This window comes from Triticum dicoccoides, chromosome 6A (assembly GCF_002162155.2).
Source record: "Triticum dicoccoides isolate Atlit2015 ecotype Zavitan chromosome 6A, WEW_v2.0, whole genome shotgun sequence".
In the NCBI taxonomy this organism is placed as follows: domain Eukaryota; kingdom Viridiplantae; phylum Streptophyta; class Magnoliopsida; order Poales; family Poaceae; genus Triticum; species Triticum dicoccoides.
Genome location: NC_041390.1, coordinates 138,929,701 through 138,944,653, shown reverse-complemented (window position 1 = coordinate 138,944,653; position 14,953 = coordinate 138,929,701). Strand labels below are relative to the sequence as shown.

The 14,953-nt window shown below is 45.0% G+C and overlaps 1 long non-coding RNA gene across 3 annotated transcripts; it reads right to left on the bottom strand.

Annotated features, from left to right (window-relative positions):
- Nucleotides 1–279: 279 nt before the first annotated feature.
- Nucleotides 280–8,716, bottom strand: LOC119316285. 3 transcript variants are annotated; one of them, XR_005152848.1, is made up of 8 exons: nucleotides 8,471–8,716; nucleotides 8,288–8,382; nucleotides 8,141–8,216; nucleotides 7,660–7,809; nucleotides 3,023–3,070; nucleotides 2,800–2,919; nucleotides 2,584–2,705; nucleotides 280–767 (listed from the first exon to the last, which is right to left on the bottom strand). It is a non-coding gene; the product is annotated as an uncharacterized LOC119316285 (long non-coding RNA). The 3 variants fall into 3 exon arrangements; XR_005152849.1 differs by having other exon boundaries at nucleotides 8,551–8,716; XR_005152847.1 differs by having other exon boundaries at nucleotides 8,288–8,716.
- Between the last annotated feature and the right edge of the window lie 6,237 nt (nucleotides 8,717–14,953).

The window sequence follows — 14,953 nt, the reverse complement described above, 5'->3', positions numbered from 1 at the left end:
ACAGGGCAACCCGACTTACGCGCTTTTGCAATCATTCTAAGCCCTACGCGCGAGCAATGAGATCGAACACCCCGACTCGCGCACGAAATAAGCCAAGGACTCTGCAAACGATGCTGCTCCCGCCCATCAGCACGCCAGCTAGCCCCAGCGCGACCAACGGTAATACTAACTGATAGTAAACCACACATCAGGAGCACGTCGTGTTGCAGATGAGCAGATCACGGTTAAAACAACAAACGGTAATAACTGAAAACTGAAACTAAACGTCACATCATCATAGGGTCACAAAAAACCAAAAGACGATCCAGACATTTCATTCTTCCATCCCAGCTTTGTATGTGGTTCACAAAACCGATAGTGAAAAGAACCAATAATAGCATTCGACAAGAAACTTAAAACTGAGAAAGCATGATAACAGTCTCAAGATGATAGAAGTCTTGCCAAAACTGGTATGAGATTTAGAGGCTTCGTTTTCACTTCTTCTGGTTTTGCTTGTCTTCAGAGAGCTCTTAGGCGTATGAGATTTAGAGTGGCTTCATTTTCATTTCTTCTTCTTAGCTTTTTGCTTGGACTTGCGAGAGCTCTTAGGCGCGGGCTCTGGGGCAAGAATAACCACTTCTTCGAGAAGGTATGGGTGGCCCTTAAAACCATGTATCTCTGAAGCAACCTTGTCAAACAAATCACGGATGGCATTCTGAACCTTCTTCAGTTGCGGGTAGTCCAGTGGGGATTTGCCATGATGACCGGCAAGGGAGTTGCAAGCAATCCTGATCAAGATAAAATGTTAGAACAGCATTGGCTCGCTCGCGCCAGCCAGGTACTTGCAAATGAACTAACAACATTACTAATCTATGCTGGATCACTGGATCAAACATAAAAATGCCAATTAGACGATTATTAATCTATGCTGCCATTTTTTTGAAGCCAATCTAACATGATATGCAGTAACTAAAAGTATAGTTAAGCAGTTCTGTTATGAAACTTGGCTAGTAACTACAAGTATAGTTAAGCATTTCTCTTAAGAAACTTGTCTAGTAACTACAAGTATCTTATCTCTTCTCATAGTGCAGGAGAAATTAGAGTGGCAGGCAACTTAAATTACAGAGGCATGTGAACAGTAAGTACAACAGATAGGAAACTGAAATTCCATCAAAAAAGCTTTGAATGCATATCATTTTTGGTTTATTTGTCTCCGATTACAAAGTAAAGTGAACCAAAAATAGCTATCCAACAACTAGAAAGGAAGCAGCACTACCCATCAAAACATAAACCAAAAAGGAAATAGTTCAAAAATGGATGCAGTATTTTCCAACAATGACAAAAACCAATAAAATGGAGCTAAAATGGATGCAGTATTCCTGAACGAAAAATAAAAACCAAAATGAAAAGGTTCTAAAAGGATGCAATATTAACCAACAAAGACAAACCAAATGAAAAGGTTGTAAAGGATGCAGTATTAAACCAGGAGAATCGTGGGGTTTTCAACTTTGAGATAACTGCTGTTAAGATTACATGGGGAAATTGGAAACTGGATCATACAAAACAGCCTATCTAACAGGGATCATTAATTATAGTGCTAAGATTACTAGGACTTGTAGAAATTGAAGTGGATAATACAAAACATATCAATCTGACTCAATCCCACCCAAAGTTACACTGCAGCAACATTGCAAACATATACATGAAGTCACACTACAAACAAAACACTAATTAGTGATCCTAACACAGAACTACCCCCTCAACACACACACACACACACACGCACATGTATATCATACAGTTACTCCATGGAATAACACTAGTTACAAAGAACAATCATCAACAATTACCCTGCTAGAGAGAATGCCAACAATTACACTAAGAAAGCTTCAAGAAAGCAACAACCGCACACACAAGGTCGCTCTCCGCCGCCGGCACCTACAGCTCCGGCTCTACGCCGCTCAAACAAAAATCAACTGGGGAGAAACATTTAGAGAAGGGGAACCAGCAGAAAAAAATATAGCCGAGAACAACACTAAGAGGACAAAGCTGCTGTCTAATCCTCCACTCATCGCTCTCCGCCGCCGGCGACTACAGCTCCAGCTCTACACCGCTCAAACCAGAGCTTCCTCGCTCTCGCTTCCCTCGTTTCAGGATAATGCAGCGAGGACAAATTGAAATGAAATGAAATGGAACATCTAATTTCAGTGGACTAGTCATTAACGGGTGGCTCCACAAAACAACACACCTGCTCGGAGAGTTAAGGAGTGGCCCAATGCAAAACAACTGCCTGGTAAGATAAATACAGCGCCAAAGATAAATACAGTAGGCGAAAACTTGAATGAAGACCCCATAATATTACATTTGACTGTAAAATAGCAAGAAAAACCGTAGAAATAACCTCTATCCAGTGTATCTCAATCTAGTCACAAAAAGCCATGACATTCAAAGCAATATTAAATGCCAGTCACAGGTTGTATCTAATTCGTGCTGGTATATGTACAGTCTAAACAACAAACAAACTAGAGAATGGAATGTAAATCAAAATGGCCCGCCATAAGCTCCAATAGACAATCTTTGTTTTAATTACGCCCAAAATTTTACCTTCTTCTCAGTATGGACCCCTCCCTGCACTTGCCCCAGTAAGTACCAACATCTCTCACGGTAACCTCATCCCTGCCAACAGTCAACTCCTCCGGAGGAGGGGGGAGGAACTCCTCCAGTTCCTGCAAACACAAACACAAATAACCATTACAAAATGAAAATAATCAAATTGCTATGGATAGCAGTAACAAAAATGCATAGGCATCTAGATTTGACCTGAACATTGACTCAACCTCTCCAGACGGTGGACAGCTTCCCCACATTCTCCACATCCAGTTCGTCCAGAGTAGGCTCTTTATCCAGATTCAGATTCCCAGCTCCAAGCCAGTAGAGAGGCTGCACAAATTCATATCAGAAGACAGGTGTAAGGAGAGAACAACAATCTAAAGATAAAAATCCTAAAATCGACCAAGGAACTGAACTCTGCAGCCAAAATCACCTTGTGGCTAGACCCCCCTCCCTTGTTCCAATCGCCCCAGAACGACATCTGAGAAGATGCAGGTATTAGATCCATCGACACGATGAGGGAGCAAACCAGTCCGCGGACACGGATACAGAAGATGGCCATCCAACGTTACATTTCAACTACTATCCGTACAACCAGATAAAATTCATGTAAACATGACCGGATTTTCAAAAAAACAATAAGAGATTCATGCAAACACGGCGGATTTCAAATAAACATGACGGAATTCATTACAGTTTGGACATACTTTTAACTAAAAGCGTTGCTCGTCCAGCTCTGCTCGTCCCCTAATACCTAATAATAATAAAGCATGGTGTGTTTCCTTAATTTTTTTATCCTTCACCATCCATCCAAAAGATTTTTTATCCGAGGTGGTATTAAATTTTTATGCATTTATCTGCTAAAAAAAGCTTTTCCAGAATTTCGTACATAGGCCACGCGCTGTGGCCCAGCGAAGCCAGCCCACTTATTTTTCTGCCAACACAGCTCGGAAATTTCTATTTCCCGCACAGAGCGGCAAATAATAGGACCTTCGCCCAGGACAACCAATAATGGGCTGGCCCATTTTTCTTTGTTTCTATGTTCTACTTCTATTTTTATTTCCTCCTCCTATATATTTTTTCCCTTCCATGTTAATTTTTCTTACAGAATTTATTTCATAAATTCAAAACTCTCAAAAAAGTTTAGAATTAAAAAAACAAATTTTGAAAAATGTTCAGAATTCCAATATTTTGTTGATATTTAAAAAAATATTTGGAACTTGAAAAAGGTTTCCTGTTCTATTTTTTTATTGTTCTTCAAAATAGTTCAATATTTTGAAAAAGAAAATGGCATTTAAGAAATGCTCCAAATTCAAAATATATTCTTGGTTTAGTGAAATTTTCACAATTCAAAATAATGTTCGCCTATAAAAGATAAATATTTTCAAAAAATGTTATGAATTTTCAACACATGTTCCCATTATAAATAAAATGTTCACAAATTCAAATAATGTCCATGTTTTTTTTCAAATTGGTTTTTCAAAAAATGTTCATGAATTTGGAAAGATGTTCATGTTTCAAATTTTGCTCCTATTTTTCTGAAAATGTACATAATTTTCGAAATCATATTCAAGATTTAAAAAATGGTTCATGTTCCTACAATATCAGAAACTTCATACCTTCAAATCTCCTGGGTTGAAAGGGAAATTAGATTGAATAATTCATGGGCCTTCTCTGGCGTACGATGACATAACAAAACTCTTAAATGTCCTCAATCAATGATTGAAAAGATAGCGGATTGATTACTTCACACCCGGCGAAACCGAGAAGCTAAATGTTCATTTTTCACGTGTACACAGGGTTTTGCTTGCACATATAATTCTCACTAACTTTAAATGCATATTATTTTTTCTTCCGTTGCAACAATCGGGCATATGTGCTAGTTTACCTAATCTAAATGATCGCCGACGCCCATTCCCGTGTCCAGGCATGAGCCCCGAGAACTGAAGCTTCGCCTTCTCCAGTTCCGCCTCCATAACCTCTGCCTTCGGAGCGTCGAGAAGTGAAGTCGTCCTCCTCCATGTCGTCGCCAAGCGGCTAATCGACCGACGATGTTTAGCCCACCAAGCTTGGCTTCAACGGGAGGGAAGGAGTGGTCGCCTTCTTCGGACCCGAGCAACGGGGACCTACCATGCACTACTCTTCCTCACTATTGGCGGTGCCCGTTGACGTATCGGCTTCGTGGTCGTGGTGGAGGGGCGCAGCCGGGGCGGAGCCGGCGATGTCCTCCTCCTCGCTTGTCTTGCCCCACACCTCGTTTGCTGCCTCGTCAAACTCTTGGCAGGCGGCCTCCAGTTCCGCCTAACGTTGGCGCTACCGCCAGCGGGTGAGGGGGATCTCACGGGCGGAGCGATAGGACTCATGCAGCGCCGCCTGCTCCGCCACATCCGCGTCCGACGCGATCTCCCTACGGGCATTGAGCTGCTCCTCCACCTGCTGGTGCTCCTGGAGGAGATGAAGGTTGTGGGCGGTGTCATTAATGTGGGCGACAAATGGACAGACGGGCGGCCGTGGTGTCGTTTGAACGTGGAGCCGTCGCGCACACCGAGAAGCGGCGCAGGCGCTCCTCTCTCGGTCGGCGCCACTTCAATGCCGGCACCAGTGAGAGATCATGTCCACTCTAGCTGGGCATGAATGTGGCACTGACACTCTGGAGTAGCGCAGACTGTTTCGGGCGAGAAGCGCGCGTGGGCGAGGAAGGTGGTTCGGGTGGGCCAGGGCGGTCACACGCAGGCGTGGCAGCGGTCCGGGCGCCTCGCAAAGCACTACTACTCCCCCCATGTTTGACTCTGGTTCGCGGGAGAAAGTGCATTTGGATGGCACAACACGTCCGGCTAGCGCGGTCCGAACGTATGCGAACGGTTTGAGGGTCGACGTTGGAGATGCCCTTGATGTGGGATGTCCGTCCTCTATCTCCCAAAATGAATAAAAAGGGCAGCCCGGTGCATGTAGCACCCACTTGCGCAGGGTCCGGGGAAGGGTCCCGACCACTTTGGGTCTATAGTAAGAAGCTGTTTCCAGAACTTGAACCAGTGACCTCATGGTCACAAGGCAGCAGCTTTACCACTGCGTCTTCATCTCCCAAAACGAGTGCGGAACCAAAATTGCAGAAATACAAGTAGTCCCGATTGTTTTGATTTTTGAAATGGCCTCGATTTGGTACCGCTTGCGCAGCCCACACCGAAATAGTGCTTTACCCCTAGATGTCCAGTCAACTGTTGCGCCTCAACGCATTTCGGGGAGAACCAGCAGAGAGGTTAATCATGAATCCATTGATTCTTCTCATTAATTAAAATTTGTTTCTTACCACTTTGTATTTGGATATTCAGGTGAGAAGAGGTTATCTAGTCTTTATTTCAAAAGCGGGTATAGTGAATCATGTATTTGTGTATACAGTATATGAAAACTCGCTCAGATTAGCAGGGGGGTCTACTAAAGAAACATTATAGAATAGTACCCTTCAATCAGAGATGTGCGCAAGAGGCTTGGAGAAAACTTGTGTTTTCAGGATTATGTGAAGCTAGTGAAGAAACAAAAAATCAATAGGTACTTGAACCCGAGTACCCAAGAAAAAGCAGAATATTTGATGGAAGAATAGGTGCCTCCTCTAATAGGGATGTCATATATCTTAAAATTAATCCATCAAGTTGATGAGCAAATTCACATGCGTTCTACTGGGCCCTACTCACCTGTTACACAACAACCCGTTCGAGGAAGAGCCCAGCAAGGGTTGATATCGCATCGAAATGAGGAGGCAGAAAGAGAGGAGGCGACGCAACGCAACGCTTGCCGGCCCACACAGTCACACTTGCCAGCTCTTGCAAAACAGAACAAAGGGAACGCCCTGTACTCCATTTGCTCCTTGGATCTTTCCCTTCGCAAAAGTTTTGAAAACAAACCAACAGGACCCTCTCTGGCCCCGAGATTGTCTTCATGGCTCCTATGCAAGTACTACCAACTACCGTGCATAATTTAAACGGGCATTTGGGCTGTGGGCCCCTTCGTCACTTCAATTAATCGTCTCCGTGCATCGACCGTATCATCGCCATGCTTCCGCAAGAACTAGTCAGCATACCGAGCAAGCCAGTAGATTGACATGTCACTTAGAGAGTAAAGACGGCAACAGTGAGATGGCAGGGATAAAGATTGCGAGGGTCCGTGGGGTATTTTCCAAAAATCTCACTAGTACCCACGTACGAGCAGTAACGGTGATCAACATTCATACGGCGTGGTTGTGGTTGTGGCTGCTAGATCTTGAAGCACATAATAAGATTCCGTTTCCTAGGAGTGGAATGCTATGCTATCATCTCTCTCACCCTTTGGATCCCCTTGACCACTACTTAATGTCTTGCGGAATTAGATCGCAAATTTACACGACTTGCAAAAAAGGAAAGGAAAAGGTTCCAGCCATCTGATGCAAGCATACATAAGAGCATGCCCGCGGCGTGAAGCCTAGTGATTGTCTGATACGGTTTGCATATTGATCTGATGTTGTTTTACTGCTGTTGTTTGACATACCACCACCACACTTGGGGTACTAGTAATAAGTTTGAGTTCTTAAAATATGCTCGTAAATCTAATACTGGAGCAGTTTTATATTGGTTGAAGTCTGCACGACCACGGTCATCACAATATACTGGATTTTCTTTAAGTCTACTCCAAGCTGGCGTTTGATCTAACCGCTTCTTAAATCTGTTAAGCTCGTACCCAGTTCAAAATGGACGCTCGCTAGTAAACAGTATCGCCGGAATCACTTATTTTGCCTAGTGCCAAGTAGTTTGCCAAGTGTATTTCATCGGTCACTCGGCACACACAACCTTTGTTGAGATGGTACTAAATTACTAATAGGGGAATTTGCACGGTCGTACCTATAGGACCGGGCTTTTTTGTGTGGCTGAACGCAAATTAAATCCTTCGCATGATTCACCACAAAAGCAATCAACATATTGTATATGGAATCATAAAGGGAATAGAACCATCCAATGCACGCCTTGGCAAGTAAAATGTTAAAGTACTTCAAGATAATAGAGGAAAGAGGGGGATAAATACTTCAAAGGGGACTCTAATTACCTGCAAGCAGTGAACTTATCTTCTGGAACTGTCATGAACAGAAACTTCGGTAGCAGCCCCAAAACGGCAGCAGTAGGTCAGGGTTTGTAGAGAACAGAGCTAGGGCAGGGTCAGAATGAGATCTCCCCGCGTAGAGCGAGGAAAACAAACCTGCAGTGGGGGGAAAGTACATATCAGAGGAATATCAGTGGAAATAAAAACTGAAATAATATAGAGAAGACGAAGGAAAACAACATGAGCGGGATAAGGTTATGACTGAAAATTGATGGTGAACACAACTATACTGACTCGTGCGGAGAGACAGTCTGGTGGTCATCGTGGCAGATTCAAAGCCAAGGAGGAAGAACGATGGGTAGAGAATGAGAAGACACAGCAGGGCTAGAGAAGTACTGTGGGTCCGAATCAGATCTGCCGGCGAAAAAAATCTAGCGTGGTTTCTATCCGCAAAATAGGAGATGAATTGGAAGAACCATTGGCTCACATCGAAAACCTAGGATGTTCATCGTGTTCAGGAGATCCTCGGTCCATGGTCCTGTGAACATGCAAGCAATACCAATCTGCACAAGAAAATAGATGTCATGAGCGAAAATTCACAAGCAACACAACAGACCACACTCCGGCTTCCTACCTCCGGCGGGGTGGATGACCGTTCATGACGGCCTGGGTTCATAGGATCCTTCGATCTTATGCCATGTGAAGATGCAAGCGCCACCAAGGGAAGATCTACACGGAGAAGAGAAATTGTGAGCGAAAAAATCACGGTTAGCTGCGACGGAAGGAGGAGCATCAATTGCGTATTAATGGCGGCCACCGGCCAACAACCAGGCCTACGACGACGACGGAAGGAGGAGCAAGGTTAGATCGATCCACAGGAGGGGACAGTGACAATACAGAGAAAAATAGAGGTGTGCCGACGACGACGGCCACATGCAGGATTCGTGTCTCCGGCGGACTAGCCATGTCCATGCACGGCAGCCACGCACGGGGATCCATCGCCGGAGGCGGAGCGAGAGCCATAGGCAGAGTAAGAGGGTTGGGGGGTGGGCGGCGGGGGGCGGAGCCGTGTTGTGCGAGTACCGCACACGACTCGATAACCTGGGACTCGCGTTGGGCGGCTGCGTGCGTGGACCCTGGCGGTCAGTCTGTGTGGCTATGCCGCGTATCCCTCAAAAAAAAAAGTTGTATGCCGCGTAATTTTTGCAAATCAGTTGAGATCGAGCCGCGTCGTTCCGACAAAGAAGGAAACAAGGCCATACTGACACACAAGGAAAAGTATTACGTGGTGGCAGGATGTCTTATCGCAACACTGTAGTATTCACCCAGCGACGTGACAAGTACGTACTGTATTTAAGCCAATCGCAGGCCTCTGTTTTGCCAGAATGCTTCTCAGAATTTATTCCGATGATCCTTGCTGTTGTACATAACTCTTTTTTTTTTGCATGGTGCTGTTGTATAACTCGGCACGTTGCGGATGCGCAGAACAGCTAAACGTATGGTCGGGCTCGTACGCTACTGTAGAATACGATTAATCCTATACTAGTAGTAATTTAGTACAGCAGAGGAGCTTTTATACGCATTCAAGACGATGACGCGGGATCACAACCAGACGATCCATCGCAATAAATGGAAATAAATTATATCCAGCGGCTGGCCAGCCAACCCCGGACGCTTGATTTGATTTGGAAGAACATAAAACTGATGGCCAGGTGCCCAGGTCAAACTACGCGACGCGACGGGAGTTTTTTTTTTACCCACCTCAAACGCCGCAACAAAGTCGCGCGCATATCCCGGCCCACGATCTCGTGCAGGTTTTTTCTATACGTACTCCGTATATGGAACAAACCAAGTGGCGACTAAAGAACGCTCATATGGCAAGAAGAACCATGCCAAAAATAAAGAACTGTCATGCAGTTTCGAATCGTGCGGCACGCCGTGAGACTACCCTCAGTAGGAGAGTGGGAGTAACATAGGTGTTAACATCACACTTATTTAGGCAAAATAGATGATGTGGCATGTAAAAAGAAAGAGAGGAATGTGGTAACATAGCTAGTTACTGTAACATCATACGCATCAAGAAAAGATGAGTCTACAACGTAACAAATGAAGTGATGCATGACACAACACATATGTTACTATCCATTGTGGAGGTAGTAGCATAGACTAGTAACATATGCATGTTACTAGTCTAAGTTACTATCCATTGTGACTAGTCTGAAAAAGCGACCGCCACGGCGCGGCTTTCGGTGGAATCATCTGGCCCGGGCTCGCGTGCATTCAATGCATGCGTGTCTCAAAAGACTCTGTTTTTGTTTACTCTAAACCCTAAATATTAACATATACTGTAACAAATCAATATCATTATATTCATTATTGAATACATTTTTAGACCATATAGATTTGCTAATGTAAATATTCATATATTTTTCTATAAACGTAGTCAAATTTTATGAAGTTTGACTTTAGTCAAATCTAATACTCCTACAGAGTAAATAAAAATAAAGAGAGGACAATTCGCTGATGAAAGGAATCGCCGTCTCAGTAATCCCGTGCCCATGCTCCTTGTGCGTATGCTGGTGAGAATAAGCCGGTGGACGATTCACATAGCTGGCTAGCTAGGCCTGAATGCGAGCAAAATGTCTTCTGGCTGGCTCCTGCTACTCGTCAGTGAAATGGAGTGGAGTGCGCGTGGTCTTTGTAGAGTAGCTAAATGACCCATCCGTGGTGGGGAACGTACTCTAGTCTCGTACTCGTGAACAGCTAGCGTGATCTCTGTAGCTAAAATGATCCATCCGTGGGCCGGGGGAGAAGACAGCATGGACCCGCCGCGCGAATATAAACACGGGTCCGCTGCAGCACTCACCGCCACACCAGTGGGGCGGAGGAGGAGCATCCTATGCTGGCTTGCTAGTTCATCGAAACGTGCCTTAAAAAAAACATCTCGACTAGAAAAACAGCACTGCGAGAGCTAGCTTGCACCATGACGGTGGATACTTCCTCTTTAGCTTGTACGGTGGATACTACGAGGATGAACAATAAGAGTCTCAGTCACAGATTATCAGTGCGAGACAACAAGAGCGATCTCTGAGCAAAATCCATCTCCTTTGGAGATAGCGTTAATTAGCAGCATTGTCTTGGGCCCCGCAAAAAAAAGCAGCATTGTCTTGGGATGGCCCGTCGGAGAGGTCCTGAGGAGACTTTTAGAACATCGAGGCATGCATGAGCAAGTTGTGGCATGCATGCGCGATTCATCAATGGCCGGGCAAGAGAAAAAGTGAAAGAACACCTGGATCCTTGCTTTCCACGCACGATTTTCTTTAACGTAGGTATTCCTTCCGTCTAGTGAATAAGTCATCTTAGATTGTGTATTATGACCAAAAAAAAGGAAAAACTAGAGAACTTAATGTTTATTTGCTAATTAATAGCATTGCATGTAATGAATTAATCACTGCATGTCGTGTTTGGTAGTTTCAAGTCATTAAAAGCATGCACACCCACATCTCTTATTGGTTGATATGTCAAGAAACAAGAAACAAGGTAGAAGTTAATGCATCGCGCCTAAGTGTTTTGGGATTATTTGGTTTTCGTAAGATGACTTACACACCTAGGCGGAGGGAGTAATAAAGTTCTGCTCAAATGTGTGTGTGTTACTAGTAGCCTTACACGTGCACGCACGTCTCTACAAGAAAAATGTTTGTTGAATGACACTTTTTAGTTTTTACATATACAATCCTTTACAAGAAATATGAAGAGGCCTTCATGTTGAAAAAGAGAACAATCCTTTACAATAAATATGAAGGCCTCTAACCTACCAGCATCAGAATATCATCCAAACCAACATCTCAACTTCTCAATGATGGAAATAGAAGAGAAACATGGACAAATGCAAGCATAAAGAAACTGGACTACATAATAAAGACCTCCAAATCAGTAGATTTATTGTACTAACTCCAAATTAGCAACATTGTATGACTAGAAAAGTAAAAGGGACAACAGTAATAACTCAGAAATTAGTTCCCTATCTTTCCCTAATAATAAAGTACGGATTGACTCTGTGGGTTCACCGTTACAATACGCTTTCTTCTCATGTCATAATACGCTTTCAGTTTGAATTTAAAACATATTTGAGGTGGTGCTAAATTTTCGCTCTATCTGTTTCGCTGCGTCTGATTTTCGTTTTCCCGTACGTGGCTGATTCGCTAAACTGGGCCTCGGCTGGGCCTGCATCCATGCTCAATTGTGTCCGTTGTAGGCTGCATATACAATCGGATATATAGTAAGAGCATCTCCAACAGCCGCGCCAAAAGATGCGCGCGGTAAAGTAATTGGCATTTTAGCGCGCGCGGGACGTTTTCGCGTGCTCCAGCGGAGGCGGGAAACGATTGTGCGCGGGGGGAAAAGGCGCAGCTCGCGCGCTAGATTTGACGCACCGCGTCCGGCACGCCTATAAAATTGCAGTGCCCTCTGCCGCTCTCTCGTCGCTCCCTCTACCACTTTCTCTCCTCGCCGCCGACACGCCACCACCGCACCACCATGTCGCCTGGCCGCCTGGCCGCCAGGGAGCTTCGGGCTACCGCCGTGTCCACGTGCGTCCGTCTGGCACCAACTCCGCCGAGATTCCGTCGGGCGGCGGCGTGCGCCTCGGCCTCGAAACCTTCGACACCGCACAGGATGGCGCCCGCGTGTACGACGTTGCGGCGTGGCACATGAACTTCACGGACGTGGCGACACGGGAGCGGGCACAGGACTTGGCGCCTCCCCCGCGGCTTATCACCGACGAGGACAAGGGAACGCGGAAGGCGGTCGCTAAATTCAACATCAAGCTAGGAGTTGTGTCGTCCTGGGACTCCAACGATGAGCGGTTCCTTGACACCTACGCTCAGACGTTGGAGGAGGACATCACCGAGGCAGAGTCCGAGTCGGAGAATGACGAGTAGTAGTAGTTTTTCGTTTTATCTATCTATCGTAGGAGAAGACTATGAACTATCGACACACTATTTTGTATCATAGAAACAGGCTATGTGACGAACTATCTCCACATTTGTACTATTGGAACTAAATGTGTATCAAATTGTAGTTACATACTAGGCGTCAAGGAAAAAGGATGAAATATAGCGCGCCTGCTGGAGCGGCTCGGGCATGCTTTATTTTGCGGCGGCCGCTGGAGCCAGCGCACTGCCGTGCGCAAAAGCTGGCTCACCCGGAGCTGTATTCTGATTTTTTTAGCGCGCCGCTTATGGGGCGACTGTTGGAGATGCTCTAATACACTGAATAATCCCACCTTGCTCCCGTGAATCAAATATCACCAATTCAAATATGTCTAGGTTATCCCTAGCATCAACCAGCCTCCTCAAGAATCAACAAAAGCACATGAGAAAAGCACAGGCAAAGGCGGGACGAGATCGGCGGGAGGAAGGGATCTACGGAGGTGGGTCAGTGGAGGGCAAAAAGGGACTCAAAGTTGGTGCAGGCAGGGAATTGCTCGTCGGCCGACGCCACACCTACAAAGGCGCGACCAGATGTTGGAGAGGTGCAGGCAGGGGGGAGCCCTCCGGCCGAAGCCGCGACAGCAGGAGACGAAGCCGGCACTCAGGCCGGCCGACTAGGGGAGCAGCTAGGGGGGAGCTGCAGGCGGGGAATTTGCTCGTCGGCGGACGCCGCGGCTACAGAGGCGTGAAGCCGGCACCCGGGTCGGCCGGCCAGATGGGAGGTGCTGGCGGGGCGAAGAGCTCGCCGGCTGACACCATGACTATAGGAGGCGACGTTGTCGCTCACTTGGGAAGGCCTAACAGAGGTCGTGGAGGTGTGCTTGGCAGGGCGAACGCCGGGCAGAGGTCGTGGAGGTGTGCTTGGCGGAGCGAAGAGCTCTCCGGCGAGGCTCAGCTGGCGCGAGGTGATATCTGTGCGGGTGTGCGGTGGCGGCGCGTGATGGAGATGAGGGGAGGTGACGTGAGTTGTTTTGTTGGGGATCGGACTAGGTTTTAGAGGCCCAGTTGGGCCTGGTGGGCCGGTTCTAGATGCTAGGAAGAGAGAAAAGATTTGGTGTCGTCCCTTAAAATTGGTTCCACAAATTTGCTTGGAAAATTTGAATTCGATTCAAATTGGCAACATGAAAGTAATACAAAAACCAATTCACACAAACCAGTTAGTTGATTGACTTGTGAGGAGTTAGTGAGAAAATACTAGAATATGTATTTATTTCAGTAGGCCAGTAATTTAATTCTCTACATATGTTTTAGTCTATGAAGCGGTTTTTTAACACTATCACATGGTTTTGTTACTTTGATGATGTATGTTCGTACATGTAAAACATCATGTATTTACTGTTAGAGTTCATTCACAAGCAAAAGGTTTCACTTAGATTCGTCTTATTTCTCTTAGTTGTTGCGTCCATTATTTACTTACTGTTGGCAAGCCTGAATTTAGTGTTCAAAGAAAATGCAATGTACATATGTTTTTGGATAAACATATGACTGCAAGTCAGAAGTTGTTATACACATGCAACAGAAGATTTCATTGCATCAAGCAAACAAACTTCAAATGTGCATGTCACTTATTTTCGGATACCCATTACTAAATTTTCCTCACTATAATTGACCTCTTATGATCTTGCATCTGTTTTTTTAGCAGGAATTAGAATATGATGCAAGGTGGACATCACTGCCACCGTCGATGAGGGTAGAAAGGAATATAAGGGAAAATACATGTGAGGTATTGTGTTGAAATAAAGGACGAAGACAAATGTGTATTGGTGAGGAGTGATGGGTTGTGATATGTTTTTCTTCTCCTGTTGCAACGCACGGGAAACTTCAACTGTGCATGTCACTTATTTTTTGATACCCATTACTGAATTTCCATCACTATAGTTGATTCTTGAATCAATTTTTTTATAAGGACAGAGACAAGTGTGTATTGGCAAGGAGGGATGGACTATGATATGTTTTCTTCTTCCGTTGCAACGCACGGGCATTTTTGTTAGTAGTACGTATAAAGATATGGCTAAAAATCACAGAGGTTGTCAGAATTAAAGATATTAAATAAAAAATAAAGCTTGCAGCAGTTGCATATTAGTATATAATTAGAGTGGTCAATTTTTCATCGGTAGATATGTGGAAACTATATAATATACATACCTCAAGTTTCTTAATCTCCATCTGAGCCTGTTCTCATCTCATGGTTCCTTCGCGCAAGTATCTTCACCTCTTCACGCTCGTTTTGAATTCACGAACCAAAAAAATTGACCACAAACAAAGTGAGATACCTGATAGATCGCACCTCCATACGACTGTAATCGTCC